Genomic DNA, 9,929 nt, shown 5'->3' on the forward strand with positions numbered 1-9,929 from the left:
GAGAGAGAGAGAGAGAGAGAGAGGGAGAGAGAAAGAGATAGAGAGAAAGGGAGAAAGAGAGAAAGACAGGGAGAGAGAGAGAGAAAGAGAGAGAGAGAGAGAGAGAGAGACAGAGAGACAGAGAGACAAAGAGAGAGACAGAAAGACAGAGAGAGACAGAGACAGAGAGACAGAGAGACAGAGAGACTCAAGACTTAGACGTTCCATTAATTTTACACTATTTTATTCTTTTTAGTACCCAACTATTCTCATAATCTTCACCACATTTTCTTCATTTACTGTGAGGTTTCTTTTAGTACACCTACTTGATCGCAAACTCAGAAACCCCTAGCACTATCTCAAAATCTGGAACAAAATCACGTACAGTAGAGCCATTATCCAAAGGGCGTGGAACTAGTCATTGATCCCACATAATGGTGATATTGTCCGACCGCACAATGCAAACCCTGCTAACGATCTGGGACCAGGAAAGGCTGAGAGAAAGGAAAACAGAAAGGAAGACCTCCTGTCCTCGTGTCCTTTTCTGAAGAGACACCTTTCTTTAGTCTGTGATTAAGTCGACCAGGTAGGAAACTAAATCAACGGTTGGAAAAAGAAGACACGTACACGAGAAAGATATCAAATAACTGTCTTGACAAGTTTGTTTTGTGTTTCTCGTTGATACATGACAGACAGAAGTGACCTTTTCTCAATACCGCCATGATAATAACAGTCTTACCTATTGATTGATAGGTTGACTGATTCTTCTGTTGGTTTTGTAGAATGGTGGTTGGTAGGTTTGAAAACTGACGGGTGGATTTGATAGATTGATTGATTATGTTATTGATTGGCTTTGATGAGACCAAATAACAACTAAAACAGAACACATACATGAACGTACTTTGTTTTGTTAAATTTTGTTGTTGTTGTGTTTTAGTTGTTTTTTGTTCTTTATTTTGCTTTAGATCTAACTTTACTGAATATATCAAGGTGTCTCATTGGTGGTTGGAGTGCGCCATTATTAGGTCCTATTTACTATTCCTCTCTTGTTTTTATACAAATCCAACTCTTATTTGGCCAACACTAAATGACTTTTGTTGTGTTGATTTAATGCTTCTCCATAACTCAAACAATAAAAAAAAAAACCCTCTAAGGTTCCCTTTTCTGGTTTGTCCTTGTCATATTTCTATTAATTTTCTATATCTCTTTGAAAATTAGTAGGATTCACAACTTTAAAAAAAGTTTTTCGCTGATCACCCCTCATAAACCCTCCCTTACTCCAATGTAATGATATAAAACAGAACCAGATCAGTGTACTGCAATATCTCTCGCAGACACGGAACTAGACATTGATCGATCACCACACTATTGTGCGACCCCATAATACACACATCTCCGGCTAACGATCACAGACAGCAAAGAACTCGTTGAAAGGTTATAAGGAAAAGAAGGCCATAATATTGTGTAAGCTTAACAGAGACACTTTCCAGTTCTTACTTCTGTTTTCAACTACTATTTTTTTTTGCCCGACCGATGCTTCACTACTGCTAGATCTTCGACTAATGTGTTCCAATTTTACCACAAACACCGATTGTCAGGGGAAGAAATTAATTTTTTTTAAAACTTAAGGGAACGTCCTTATCATGCAGACTGCTTTATTGGCTCTCTGGGGACAAACTTGGGGAAGACAGCTGTCTTTCGTCTACGGCCTAATATGGGATTTTTCCTTCTTCTTTCGTCTACTTTGATGTTGCCTTCTGCATTTGTTCTAGAGCGTACAAACACCTCTTATACTTCTATATAGTATGTCCCCAAAAGTGAACACTTTCAAATGACTTCATTTTTGTATTGATAGAGCCGATTTGAATGAAACCAATAGAATAATAAAAGATCATATAAATATATTATAACAAGTAGATATCAAGCTTTGAAAGTTCTTTAAAAAATGATACAATTAAGGGAATACACATATTTTCTCTTTTGCGAACGCGACAGCGAAATTTACAGTATGAGAATGACTGAAAGGCCAGTTCATTTCCCACAGTCACAGTACACAGTGAGGTGATAGTTGGTCCTTTTTTCTTTGCAGATGAGACAGATGAAACTGTGACCGTTGGTGATGAGGTTGACTGCAAGTCTGGTTTCAGGTGGGTTTATAACATCTCTGAGTAGAAGGGGCGTGGATGTGCAGCAAACGTGGTTCCGGCAGCATGAAGCACCACTACACACAGCCTGAGCATCGCTCACCATGCTGCAAGACCTTTTTCCAGAATTGCGCGATATCAAGGAAAATAGGGCACCCCTAATTGACTCTTCCAACCAGAACGAGGAAGAAGAAGACGGACCCTTCCACCGTATTTCAATCAACTTCATTCTTTTTTATAGGAGGGTTTCTTGAAGGGTACTATGTACTGAGATCGTCCAGGAGTCTCGTGAAATTGAGGAGTGAAATTGGGCGAGTGACCAAGACGATCATACAAGTCACTTGCAAGAACGTGATAGAAAACTCTGTTAGATGCGTGGGTGCCGAGTGTCCAGAGGAAGGGAGCACATTTTAGGTATTTGGAATAATCGAAGAAAAAGAACAATCTGTTTTCAATATTATTTGTTAGGAGTTTCCTGTTGTTTAAATTGTTGAGTGCAGTGTAGAATTTTCACCACTGAGTGTTGGAATTGGATGTCTTGTTTAGCATTTTCTTTACGTGCGTTTTCTGGTTATGTTTCAATACTTGCTTCCTTTGTTTTTGCTTTGGCTGAGTATCATAATGACAAAATTGTAATCAAACAAAATGTATTTGGGTATGCTTTCCGTTGACACCTTAAACTATTATTTCTGTTCAGTCGTTACTGAGGTGTGAGCTTTAAAAATGTTCACTTTATTCTGAAGTACCTTGTACAAAACGACCTATTAATGGCTTTAAATATATAGTTTCATCTTCTCTTCAAGGTGTACGGGGAAATCAAGTTACTGCTTGTATTTATGTTTACTTGACCACTGCCACAAATCCTGTTTACGATGACAAGACGTAACACAAATCTGCCCATAGTACAGAGATCGCCATAAGGAGACGGAGCTACTTTTTTTTATAGACACCGGTCGCTCACTTCATTATTCCGCCTCACAGCGGAAATCTCCAGCGAAGAATCGTAGACAACGGCAAAAAGAAAGCAAAAGATCATAAAAGAAAAAGCTCCAGTAGTCCTATTCTGAGGAGGGAAAACCTTCGCTCTCTCATCGCGACCACCACAGCCAATCGTGGTCTGAGCGAGGTGACGTGCAGACAAGAAATATCTGCGTCGACAACTTAATTGACACGAGCGTGACAAGTTTGGGGACCCCCCCCCAACCCCCCCCCACCCCCTCATAGTTTAGCAACACTTGTATCTGGAGTTTATTTCTTTGCTACTTTTCTTCCTGCGTGGGCTTCAACATTTTAGCGCGCTTATCTGTGCTTGCATTCTTAATGCAAGCATCTCTTTTTTTTTGGTAAGTGTTTTACGGCGGTCACAACTGCATATTAAGGTCATATGAGCGCGTAGACACATTAAACTTTTTCAGTAGGTAGGAAGTTTGAATCTTGCCCGGGTGGCGGCCGAAGCCTACTCTTATCGATTTTAAACCACCAAGGAGTAGCACTAGAAAGGCTGCAGAAAGAGTCACGAGCCCAGAGGAGGGCCAAAGAAGGTGATGGGGGTGGGGGAAGAAAGAGGAGACGAAAGCAGCCGACAGAACATTGCTAGAGAGCAAGAAAGGAAGTGAAAGGGGACAATTTTAGAGAAGAAAATTTTTTGTATCACTGTCCGGATTTGAACCCGGGACCTAAGAATGAGAGGCCAACACTTTAACCTGTAGGCCACAAGAGCCCCTCACGCATCTTTCTCTGATGCATTATCTTTGACCGATAACGAAGTAGGTGATCTTACGTCTCCATCGACACAATTTCGATTATTTACCACATGGATTTCAGGGCCAACCCAGTCTGAGTGTGATACAACATCCCAGCAGAAAGACCGAGATATCAGCAAAAGTTCTCCCCGCACCACAGGAATCGAACTCAGTTTACCTGCATGTAACGGCCAAGCGCTTAACCGCTACATCACTGACGCCGATGTGCGTTTATCAACCGGGGTTAGATTAGGGTTGAGGGTATGTGCATGTGCGATAAGGAGCTCAAATGTCGTCTCCTCCTTCACTTCAGATAAAGAGCATAGTAAGCCCTGAACTAGTTTCTGCATCTATCGGACAATTACCCATAATCCCTTGCACGTCATAAAGATGTAAAACGTAGCCGCCTCGCCTATAAAACAGCTATAACGGTTAAGAGATAGAACTACTTATTTATACTATTCTCTGTTTACTCACCTTATTATCCTTTCACACAACTCAAAATCTCTGGCTTAGAATCTCGCAGACGACAAAGAAATTGATGATCCGGCTTAGAACCGTAGACGACAAAGAACTCGATGAAACAAGATAAAAGAAAACGTCCACTTGTCCCTTTCCGAAGCAATACAGCTTCCGTCACTCACCGCGACCACCACAACCATCAGCGGCCGACGCAAAGTGACGGGCAGACAAGAAAAATATCCCCGCCGACAACTTTATTGACTCGTGTGTGACAATTGGAAAAACTATCCGCGACCCAAGCGCTTTAATCACGCCCAGCGTTGCTCGTCCGCGTCGCCCGCTGCCGCTCGCCCTGCCTCCTGTCAATACCAGGAAAGGACGGTTTGTTCTGCACACTACGATCGCACGCACGCATAAACCGCGCGCACTGCTAATGCGTTCTTCTTCTCCTCACGGTTTCCTATTTCACTTTGTTTTGTTTTGTTTCTTCTTGTATTTTTTTTGGGTTGTTGCTGTTGTTTTTTAGTTGTTTTGTTGAACGCCCTTTTAGGCTTAAAACACCTTGCATTGTCTGTGAGCTCGAATAGTTTGTGAAGGCGCGCAGTTCGAATCCGAGTTGAGAATTTGGGGAATAAATAGCATCCTTTCTTCCACATTCACTCTTTAAAGACGTGACTTCGATTCACAAGCGGTGGAAAAAACAAACTTTATCAAGTATTTCGGTCTTTCTAGTGCGGTATTGAACAGGTAATTTCTCTCTCTGCCTCATTCATTAGTACAGACCGCCAAGAACGGCTTTCATCCTCCACCTATCTGTTCTAGGCGATCTTCTCTAGCTTAAATCAGCTGCACCACATAATCTGTTTGAGATCTGCTTCCAGATTTCGTTCCCAGGTGGATTTTGACTTTCCTTTCTTTCCCTTCTCTGGGGATTCCATCTCGGGTTTTGCTCAGTCACATTTTGTGGGCTGGCTTCCTTAGAACGTGCCCATTCAAGTGTTCAATATACTTATAATAAAAGTTTTATCGGCCATTTCGGTCTTTCGAGTGGGATGCTGCGTTTGTGTAAAGTATTCAGTAACATTACTGTAAAACAACATAGCGTCTTGTTAGAAGTGCAACAGACCAATTCATTGAAACAGCCCTCTTTTATCCAAAACTGACACAGGTATAGCAACAGAAAACTTTAAAAGCCGTTTGCTGTATTCACTGAGAAATCTCTGGACCCCAAAAGAAAATACCCTGAGAAGGACGAGAAACAAAATGCCCACTCCGGTCGTTTTCAAATCTCATACATCCGCGAATTGCTCAAGTTGGAATTCAGTTGGGTTACTACAAACCAGCAACAGGACACCCTGTGGGATAATATATTTCCAAACAGTTTTCATGTTTCTTGTTTTAGTTTTTTTTATTCAACATAACAATTACTACTATGTTGGCACATTTTCTTCGTAACTTATAAATACCGGTACTAAATCGGGACTCGAGGGAAACATACAATTCCGTTGATGCTGCATGAGACTATGGCCATTTAAACCCCGCGACGGGTGACATTTTTAGACAGATAGGATGACGTTGGACTTCAGATCCGAAGACTCTGGTGCTAGAGCTGGACATTAAAGAGGTATTTTTGGACTTGAGTAATTGAAAGAGTTTCCACGTTTCTCTACCCACTTTGTCATATTCTCTATAAGGGCATCTTGCACCAGCACCTATGGTGTTGTTGTCAGCCGCTTCATCATTGCACGCAGGGCACATGATGAGTTCGATTCCTGTGTGGGGAGAATTTCTATTGAGTAGCTCCCTCTGTCTTCAGGGTAGTTGTATCCCTCCCGACCCAGGTTGGCCTTGACAGGAAGAAACGAAGACCCCGGCCTCCTTAATGATCTATTAATGTCGATGTCGGCGTTAAGTTCCAACGATTACAAATACATTTAGATCCTGTAAGTAACCTTACAGTGTTGCAACACAAAACTTCTTACCAGTGCAGAGCATCGTCTATGGTACAATGATTATGATACAATGTATTTGGATAGCACTCAACAGATGTCATTCGATCCCCATGTGGGAAAATGTTTTACTAACTACCTCCGTCTTTTTCATAGTAAATACTATCCGCTTGGTACAAAACTGACCCTCATGGGCAGAGTTGAAGAAGTTCGTCTCTAAATTGAGGTCGGAATTATCACGATGGGGCGTAAAACTTTGGCAATCATTGACAAACTCATTTTTCATAACAAACACAGTCCGCCAACAGCAGGAGAATGCGGCCTGTCCCACTTTATTCGCCCTGCCAAGCCCCATTTCAATTGTATACCAGAACATTTTAGAAAGCAATCCGAAGATGTTAGTAAAAAACTATGAAATATAATAAAGGCACAAGAAATAGTACCTACCACTGGCGAAATGATCTGATAATAGAATCTCTCGGCGACTGCTGTCCTGTCGTTTTATCTAACGGAGTCTGAAACTCAATTCCCGGCAGGTTTTTTTGCGTGTGCAAAACCTAGTTTTACCTTTCTGCTCTCTAGTTCTGCTGTACTCTAATATCCAACTTGCGGGTGGCTGGAAGGCGCCACTTGTTGGTTCCCCTTCTAATCTTTCCCTTTGTTTGTTCTTTCTATCCTTCTTGCTTTTCCCTGCACTAAATGGCTATTACTGTGTTGATGTTCTTTCCTTTAATCAAGCAAACAAACAAACAAACAAACAAACAAAATACCTAACTCAATCAACAACATGCCAGTTGTGCTAATTTTTAAACCCTACAACCCAAGCACTAGGATGAGATGAAACTACTCTTGAAACGAAGAACCATTCAGATTTTACTTGGGATCGATTTGAATATAATTTGAACAGTGTAATAAATGGTTTTTAGGTTCCCATTAACAAAATTTAGACCTTCCAGAGGGGGGAGGGGGGGGGGGGGGGGGAGTGCTTTTGATAGTAAATTGAAGATTGCGATTCATTTGGGCCTTATTCAACAAAATTAGACATTTCAGGTGTGGGAGGGGGTTGGGTATACAGCTGGCTGAATCAGTCCTGCCTATCAGGGCCAACATGAATCCTCCAAACAGAAAGATGGGAAAACTCAATGAAACAGACGTCCCTTCTTGGGAATTGAACTTTCATCTTTTACATACAACGGCAAAGAGCTTAGCCATTCTCTACAGCATAAATGGTCTGACAGTGAGCAACATTCTTGACCACCTAACTCACGCTGACAGCCAACATTCCACCTCCATACCATTACAAAACAGGGTCATTCACTCAGGTATAAACGTTATGAACGCTGGCAACTCTGTCGACCACCTAAACCGCTTCGACATACACCCCTCCAAAATACACAGACAGTGACGCCCAAAGCTCCCCCCCCCCTCGGTTCCCAAACAAGCACATTTGAGATAGCCCCGTCCACACCATCACGCGTTCATCCGACATATTGTTTCATCGAATCCTGCAAATTCCCCCACAGTGTACTTTTCCCACCAGATCCGACCAAGAAAAAAATGTGACAAAGAAGAAAACAAAACGTAGAACGACGATTCCCGAGGATTTTTCGAGGAAATATCCAATGATGTTCAAATATTTGGCTTTCGAATTCCAACACGCCTCGAGTTCTGTTTGTTATTCGATACCGTACTCGTCAGACACATTTTTGATTTTTTTTTCCGTTAGTGTTTACCCACACCCCATCAAAAAACAATAGAACCCAGAAGGGTGTACAAAGGAATCTCTCACTATGAAAAACGGTTGCGTTATTAGCTGACCCCAAGCCCTCTTCTCTTGAGAAAACAGATTATTTGGTTTTATTGTGATCTTTTTGTTTCATATCCTCTTTGGATTCGAATCCAAAGAAAAAGAGTTTGAAGGGATGGAACATGGGCGGTTTCCCCTAGGCGTTTGAAGACGTGCGAAGGATTATCACTTGTCAGACAAGCTTCTCCCGGGTTTCTGCGTGGCGAGAGTTTGAAGAGGGTTCGGTGTGTGTTGGATCAACAGAATATCATACACACTCGGACAACACGAAAAGCTGGGCCTTTCAGAAAACCCTCACCCTCTCGGTTTGCTCAGCACCTGTAAACGGAGGGCGTTGGGCTGTTGGCCAGTTGGATTTTCTATCCTGTTTATTTGAGAGGATGGGGTTGCAGGGAAGGGGTGGGGAGGGGGGGAGGATAGTGGGTGGGAGTGTGTGGTGGGGGGAGGGGGGTAATATTGTTCCCTTTGCCACAATTGGGAAGTTTATGTGGAGAAGGTTATACACTCAAAGTTGTATTCTGTATATCAGTTTTCGATTGGCGTAAACATAACTATGTACAACATAACTAAGTAATACCAAGACCCTCTCTTCCATCCCTTACCCTCAGTTCTCTTTCTTTCTTTCTCTACCTGTCTCTGTTTCACTATCTGCATTTCTCTAATTGTGTGGCTGCGTCACGATATTATATATCAGTACAATCTATATTTCTTTATGTCTCTGGTGAGATTAAAAAATTAAGCTATGAATTACGTAATATCTTAATTTTTGAATAACAACGAGTTCAACAGTGCCATAACAACAGCAACAACAACATCAACAGTAAGAGAACTAGCAGCAATAATAACAGCAACAGCAGTACCATTGACAAAATCAACACCACCACCACCAACAACAACAACAATAGCAACAACGGCAGTAACAAAAACTGCAACAGCAACAACTGTAACAACAACAACAACAACAACATCAACAGCAATAACAACAACAACATCAACAGCAACAATAACAAAACAACACAACAGCAGTAACAACAAGTACAACTACAACAGCTCTAACACAAAAAATCAACCACAACAGCAACGACAACAGCAACGACAACAGCAACAACAACAGCAACAACAGCAAAAACGTTCAGCCCAGAAGGCAGGATTAGGACCCACCGCTGCGAGGCCATACGGACCGAAGCACAATTGTAATTACGTGCTGGCCTTTTTGCGTTTGAATCCCCAGCAGTGTATAATATAAAGCAAGATATTCCAAGAGATTTCACTTATCTCTCTCCTCTGAAAACAGCCTGGGCATGCACAGAACATAAAAACGGTGATTACATTGGCTTTTTGCTCAAGATTTGATAGCATTTTATTTCTGCCCAGAGAAGAAGAAAAAGGGGGAGGGAGACAAGGAAGGGGAGACGGACGCTAATAGAAAAACACAATGGATGCTGCATTCTTTGAAAAGAGGTCTACTTTTTCGTACGTTTCGATGTGCGAGAGTTTGTCCATAAACAACTTACACTTGCACACAACGGACACAAATATACATTTTCTAAGCCACAACAGCAGATATTATTATTAGTATATGTGTGTGTGTGTGTGTTTGTGTGTTTGTGTGTGTGTGGGCGCGCGCGCGCGTGTGTGTATGTGTGTGTGTGTGTGTGTGTGTGTATGTGTGTGTGTGTGTTTGTGTGTATGTATGTATGTGTAGCCTCATCTCTCAGTCTCTTGATGTTTTTCTGATCTTTGACGATCTATCTATCTATCTATCTATCTATCTATCTATCTATCTATCTATCTATCTATCTATCTATCTATCTATCTATCTATCTATCTATCTATCTAACACTGT

At 41.7% G+C, this 9,929-nt stretch overlaps 1 protein-coding gene across 4 annotated transcripts in view; it reads right to left on the reverse strand.

Annotated features, from left to right (window-relative positions):
* Nucleotides 1-9,929, reverse strand: part of LOC101849484 — a 137,798-nt gene that overhangs the window by 69,273 nt on the left and 58,596 nt on the right. Inside the window, exon 1 of one of the 4 annotated variants that reach the window (XM_013086219.2) lies at nt 4,343-4,569. The exons of the other annotated variants lie outside the window; for them this stretch is intronic. The gene's annotated coding sequence lies outside the window, so the exon portion shown is untranslated. Of the gene's footprint in view, nt 1-4,342; nt 4,570-9,929 lie in introns of those variants that run through there. 4 annotated transcript variants of the gene reach the window in all.

The sequence above is a fragment of the Aplysia californica genome, unplaced genomic scaffold, assembly GCF_000002075.1.
Source record: "Aplysia californica isolate F4 #8 unplaced genomic scaffold, AplCal3.0 scaffold00444, whole genome shotgun sequence".
Taxonomy (NCBI): domain Eukaryota; kingdom Metazoa; phylum Mollusca; class Gastropoda; order Aplysiida; family Aplysiidae; genus Aplysia; species Aplysia californica.